The sequence below is a fragment of the Hordeum vulgare genome, chromosome 3H (assembly GCF_904849725.1).
Source record: "Hordeum vulgare subsp. vulgare chromosome 3H, MorexV3_pseudomolecules_assembly, whole genome shotgun sequence".
In the NCBI taxonomy this organism is placed as follows: domain Eukaryota; kingdom Viridiplantae; phylum Streptophyta; class Magnoliopsida; order Poales; family Poaceae; genus Hordeum; species Hordeum vulgare.
In genome coordinates this window covers 344,131,881-344,138,940 of record NC_058520.1, presented here as the reverse complement: position 1 = coordinate 344,138,940, position 7,060 = coordinate 344,131,881, and the positions used below count along the sequence as shown (strand labels likewise).

At 45.6% G+C, this 7,060-nt stretch overlaps 1 pseudogene; it reads left to right on the top strand.

Annotated features, from left to right (window-relative positions):
• Positions 1-1,822: 1,822 nt before the first annotated feature.
• On the top strand, positions 1,823-5,074 carry LOC123442329 (annotated as a pseudogene).
• The last annotated feature ends 1,986 nt before the right edge of the window (positions 5,075-7,060 follow it).

Below are 7,060 nucleotides of genomic sequence, written 5' to 3'. Positions count from 1 at the left end.
TCAAGAATGCTTTTCCTATTATAAGAAATTGTTCAGGCCCGTCCTTTGCCGCAAAAGGATTGGGCTACCTTGTTGGACCTATTGTTATAATTTCTACTTGTCACCTGTTACAATTATCTTGCTATCAAACAAGTTGTTACCACTATTTCAGTGCTTTCAGAAATTACCTTGCTGAAAACCGCTTCTCATTTCCTTCTGCTCCTCGTTGGGTTTGACACTCTTACTCATCAAAAGGACTATTGTTGGACCCATATACTTGTGGGTCATCAGGATTCTGTGTTTTCAACAGTTTTAGCATTTACAAGTCCTCTAGATTTAGCAATATGAGCATCAACACTAGTAGAAAACAGGGCATTGAGCCAACCACATTGGACCCGGATTGGATATAAACCGGTTCTAAAGGGTCTGTCCGCTGGGCCCCCTCCCTGCAGCAAAAGGCCGCAAGGCCTTTAGGACCGGTTTGTAACACAAACCGGTCCTAAAGGTTTTTGGACCGTTTGCTGCAGGGAGGGGGGCCCAGTGGACAGACCCTTTAGAACCGGTTTGTATCACAAACCGATGCTAAAGGTTTTCTCATTTTTGCAGCAACTGCGGGGCCCGCTGTCAGACCCTTTAGCACCGGTTTTTGACACAAACCGGTCCTAAAGCCCTCCTCTCCTTCCTCCCCGAGCACCCCTATATTCCACCCCATTTTTTCTAGCTCCATTTTTTCTAGCTCGAGCTCAACTCCATTTTTGCTCTCTCCTTCCTCTTGGGAGCTCTAATCCATCCCCATTTTTCTCCACCATTTGTCAAGATTGTTGGCACCCATCGGTCCTACGGTTAGCATCAACATTCCCTCTTCCGGTATTGCAAGTTTTGCTCGTTTTCTTGCTCATTTCATTTTTGTTGTGCTAGCTAGGTGTTTGATGAAATGCCTAAGCTAGAGAGAGTTCATCATTTTTTATGTATACATATGCAATTTGAGCTCAAATTTAATTATGATTTGTGGTTTTTTTAGTGTCGCGCGCCTTGTCCCCTTCCTCACCGCCGTCGATCGCCCCGTCACCAACACAACCTTGGTGAGCCTATTGTTTTTATTTACCAAAACAAATTTTGATTTGTATGATTTACATATTTACTTGTATATAATTTTCTTATTGTGTAAGATTTTTTTTATATGTATAGCGCCATGGTTTTGATATCCATCCCCGTTGGCCCTCGTCCAGTCTATGATTCGGATGTGGTATATTATCTTTTATAACTACATATTTTCATTTCCTGATTATATGACAATTAATTACGCCGACCAACTTGACATAGATATTTTTATCTAGGAGGTAGTGGAACCGGAAATGCCAATCGACCCTATTGTTGAGAAGTTACACTTAGTTGAACAAGAAAATGTTGGCCTGAAAGAAAGATTGAAAAAAACTGAAGAAAGGTTGGAAAAAACTGAAAGAGAGAAGATGACCTTGGAAAAGGTTCTTGCCGGTGTCGTCGATGGTCACAAGAGCGAGATGGACGCTATGCGTCTGAAGATTAGAAAGATTAGAAAATATGCAATTAGTAAAGAGGCTTGGTATCATTATGCCGTCGGGTCAATTGTTACCTTTGTTGCGATTTTGATCGCATTTGTTGTTGTTTTTAAATGCATTAATTAGAGAGAGTTTTTATGGTTGGTTTCAATGTGTGTTTTTATGAGAACTATATATGTATGGTCACTACGCTACTTTGGTTTTAACGTGTGATGAACTTTTTGTATTAATTAATTAATTTTGTCATGATGATTTAGCATAATGGTTTTTGATAAATTTATATAATGTAGATGAACCGGCAATGGATGTACAGTGATCGACGTCGTCCCGAATTCCTTAATGGCATGCATAGTTTTCTCAATGTGGCTGAGAAAAACAGGCAGAATGGATTTATTTTTTGTCCATGTAAAAAATGCGAGAATAAGAGGAATTTCCCTAACTCAAGAACCATACACACCCACCTGTTGCAAGAAGGCTTCATGCCTAGTTATTTTTTGTTGGACCAAGCACGGAGAAAGAGGGGTTGTAATGGAAGACAATGAAGAAGAAGAGGATAATGATAACTATCCTATGTTCGGTGAACACGGTGATACTGAAATGGGGGAAGACGAGCCTGAACTTGAGGACATTGTTGATGAGTCTGATGATGATCTTCGTCAGGTCATTCATGAAGAACAGATAAACTGCGGAAGTGAAAACGAGAGGTTGAAGTTGGAGCGCATGTTAGAAGATCACAAAAAATTGTTGTACCCAAATTGCGAAGATGGCCAGAAAAAGATGGGCACCACCCTGGAATTGCTGCAATGGAAGGCAGAGAATGGAATATCTGACAAGGGATTTGAAAAGCTGCTGAAAATAATGAAGAAGATGCTTCCAAGAGATAACGTGCTGCCCTGCAGTACGTACGAAGCAAAGAAGGTTGTCTGCCCTCTAGGATCGGAAGTGCATAAGATACATGCATGCATCAATGACTGCATCCTCTACCGCGGTCAGCACGAGAATTTAAATGCCTGCCCGGTATGCGGTGCATTTCAGTATAAGATCAGGCGAGATGACCCTGGTGATGTTGAGGGCGACGACCGCCCCAGGAAGAGGGTTCCTGCCAAGGTGATGTGGCATGCTCTTATAATACCACGGTTGAAACGTTTGTTCCGAAACAAAGAGCACGCCAAGTTGCTGCGATGGCACAAAGAAGACCGTAAGGAAGACGATATGCTGAGACAACCCGCTGATGGGTCGCAGTGGAGAAACATCGACGATAAGTACGAGGACTTTGCACGTGACCCAAGAAACTTAAGGTTTGGTCTAAGTACAGATGGCCTGAATCCGTTTGGGGAGCAGAGTAGCAGTCATAGCACCTGGCCCGTGACTCTATGTATCTATAACCTTCCTCCTTGGTTATGCATGAAGCGTAAGTTCATTATGATGCCAGTGCTTATCCCAGGCCCGTCGCAACCCGGCAACAACATTGATGTGTACCTGAGGCCACTGGTTGATGAACTTTTAGAGTTATGGGCTGACGAAGGTGTACGTGTGTGGGACGAGTACAAACAGGAGGAATTTGACCTATGAGGGTTGCTGTTTGTAACCATCAATGATTGGCCTGCTCTTAGTAACATCTCAGGACAGTCAAACAAGGGATACAGCGCATGCACACACTGTTTAGGCGAGACTGAAAGTATACATATAGGCAAGAATGTGTACCCGGGGCATCGTCGATTTCTTCCAGACAAGCATCCCATAAGAAAGAAAGGAAAGCATTTCAAAGGCGAGGCAGATACACGGAGGAAGCCAACCCTCCCTAAAGGTACTGATATATATGACATGGTCAAAGATATAAAAGTAATCTTTGGTAAGGGTCCTGGCGCACAATCTGTTCCGAATGACGCCGACAACCACGTAGCCATGTGGAAGAAGAAATCTATATTCTGGGAACTACCCTATTGGAAAATCCTAGAGGTTCGTCTGCGATCGACGTGATGCACGTGACGAAAAATATTTGCGTGAACCTGCTAAACTTATTGGGCGTGCATGGGAAGAAGTCGAGAGATACACCAAAAGCACGGCTGCACCACCAACGTATGCACGAACGAGACGACCTGATGAATCGAGAGAATTTCAAAGGTCCTGCCAGCTACGCTCTTACCAAGGAAGAGAAGGAGATCTTTTTCCAAGTCCTGAGCAGTATCAAGGTCCCGTCTGGCTACTCGTCAAACATAAAAGGAATACTGAACCTGGAAGAGAAAAAGTTCCAAAACCTAAAGTCTCATGACTGCCACGTGATCATGACCTAGTTACTTCCGATTGCATTGAGGGGGCTTCTGCCAGAAAACGTGCGAGTACCCATTGGGAAGCTATGTGCATTCCTCAACGCAATTTCTCAGAAGGCAATCGATCCAGAAACTCTACCAAGTTTACAGAAGGACGTGGTCCAATGTCTTGTCAGCTTCGAGTTGGTGTTCCCACCAACCTTCTTCAATATTATGACGCACCTCATAGTTCACCTAGTCCAAGAGATTTCCGTTCTCGGTCCTGTATTCTTACACAATATGTTCCCCTTTGAGAGGTTCACGGGAGTCTTGAAGAATTATGTTAAAAACCGTGCTAGGCCAGAAGGAAGCATGGTCAAGGGCTATGGAACAGAGGAGGTCATTGAGTTTTGTGTTGACTTTATTCCTGACCTGAACCCGATCGGTGTTCCTCAGTCGCGCCATGAGGGGAGACTGCGTGGAAAAGGCACGCTAGGAAAGAAATCAACAACATGTATGGACGAGCAATCTTTCACTCAAGCACACTACACAGTTCTAGTTAATTCCAGCTTGGCGGCTCCATATATCCAGGAAGACAAGGATATTTTACGCTCGGAATACCCGGAGCAACCTGAAGATTTCATTGCTAAAGAACACGCGAAGACTTTCGGCGGTTGGTTGCAAAGATGTCTCATTAATGACAACATTGTTGAAGATGAGCTATACTTGTTGGCCAAGCAACCATCTTCGACTGTATTGACCTTTAAAGGGTACGAGATAAATGGTAACACATTTTACACGGCAGACCAAGATAAAAAGAGCACCAACCAAAACAGTGGCGTCCGGTTTGATGCAAAAGACGACAACGGGCAAAGGGTCACATACTATGGTTACATAGAGCAGATATGGGAACTTGACTACGGACCTTCCTTTAAGGTCCCTTTGTTCTGGTGCAAATGGTTCAACCTGTCAGGCGTGAAGGTAGACCCGAAGTACGGAATGACAACAGTGGATCAGAAGAATCTTGGGTACGGCAATGATCAATTCGTCCTAGCCAATGATGTGGCTCAGGTTTTCTATGTGAAGGACATGTCTAGCAGACCGAGAAAAAGAAAAGATAAGGAAGCGAATACATCAGACGATGAGCCAAGGCGCCACATAGTTCTTTCAGGGAAAAGAAACATCGTGGGAGTCGAGGACAAGACAGACATGTCAGAAGATTACAATAAATTTGATGAAATTCCTCCCTTCAAAGTCAAAGATGATCCAAGCATCCCGTTAAATGATGAAGATAGTCCATGGTTACGGCGCAATCAGAAGAAAGGCAAGAAGAAAAATAGATAGGGGGTGTTGTTGGTGATGTGTAATAATGTATTAAACCTTTTATGTAATTGTGTTGACCATTTTGATAAATATTAAAAATTTGACCAGTTTCCACTAAATTTGACCATTTTGATAAATATCATTTTTATTTTTTAAGTGTAAAAATGACATTTTGACAATTTGTAAATAAATGTAAAAGAAAACAGAAAAGGGAAACAAAAAAGAAAAATAAAAGAAGAAACAGGAAAAAGAAAAAGGAAACAAAAAGAAAAAGAAAACAGGAAACAGAAAAAAGGAACAAAGAAAAATAAAAGAAGAAACAGGAAAAAGAAAAAGGAAACAAAAAGAAAAAGAAAACAGGAAACAGAAAAAAGGAAAAAAGAAAAATAAAAGAAGAAACAGGAAAAAGAAAAAGGAAACAAAAAGAAAAAGAAAACAGGAAACAGAAAAAAGGAAAAAAGAAAAAGGAAAAAAACCTTTAGGACCGGTCTGTAACAACAACCGGTCCTAAAGGTGGGTTTGGTTCGCGCCCAATTTTTGGACCCTTTAGCACCGGTTTGTGTTAACAACCGGTGCTAGGGTCTATACCTCTACGGGGTCGCCAACTTCTCGCCTTCCCGCGCGTCTCTCCTCGCCTTCTCTCCTCGCCGACTCGGCCTCCTCGCGCCGCCTCGCCGGCCGACGATCCTCGGCGCCGCCTCCTCGTCGCGCCGTCGCCTCCTCGCGCCGCCGCCTCCTCGCGCGCGCGGCCTCCTCGCGCCGCCTCGCCGGCCGACGATCCTCGGCGCCGCCTCCTCGCCGCGCCGTCGCCTCCTCGCCGCGCCGCCGCCTCCTCGCGACGCCGCCTCCTCGCGCGCGCGGCCTCCTCGCGCCGCCTCGCCGGCCGACGATCCTCGGCACCGCCTCCTCGCCGCGCCGTCGCCTCCTCGCCGCGGCGCCGCCTCCTCGCGCGCGCGGCCTCCTCGCGCCGCCTCGCCGGCCGACGATCCTCGGCGCCGCCTCCTCGCCGCGCCGTCGCCTCCTCGCCGCGCCGCCGCCTCCTCGCGCGCGCGGCCTCCTCGCGCCGCCTCATCGGCCGACGATCCTCGCCGCCTCCTCGCCGCGCCGTCGCCTCCTCGCCGTGCCATCGCCTCCTCGACGCCTCCTCGCGACGCCTCCTCGCCGCCTCCTCGCGCGCCGCCCCACGCCGCCTCCTCGCCGCCCCACTTCGTCTTCTTCACGTAAGGTATATCCGTATTTTCGTATATCCATATTGTTGTATGCTTGTAATTATAACCGTCGATATTAGTTTTTTTCCGGCCCGAATAGGACATCCTATAAGAAAAAGTTACGTGATCATGCATATTCTCACGGCTCTCACGGCTAAAAAAAGTTACGGGATTTGTTCTATCGACGTACAAATCGTACCTGCTAGAGATGCTCTCACGGCTCGATTTGAAGCCGCCTTCATCATTTATGTCGCTAAAGCGAGGAAGACGATTCTAGTAGACTCACTTTTTCAGTCAACATTCGAAACTTTCCGACGTAAAAATCCTATAGACGAAGTCGGTCAACATTCGTGCAACGTGAGGTGACTCCGACGATTCCGACGATTCCGTAAAACCCTAAACCGACGATTCCGACGATTCCGACGATTCCGTAAAACCCTAAACCGACGATTCCGACGATTCCGTAAAACCCTAAATCGACGATTCCGACGATTTCGTAAAACTTCCCGACGATTACAATTCCGTAAAACTTTCCTACGATTCCATAATTGCGGGGAAAGTTTCCGACGATTCCGACGATTCCGTAAAACTTTCCGATGATTCCGTAAAACTTTGCGACGATTACGACTCCGACGATTCCGTAAAACTTTTCCGTAAAATTTCCGGTTCCGTAAAACTTTTCCGTAAATAATTTTGCTAAGTTAAATTCTTGTTACTAGCAGGTGTTGAGCTATGGATCCCCAAGAACCACATGATCAGCACG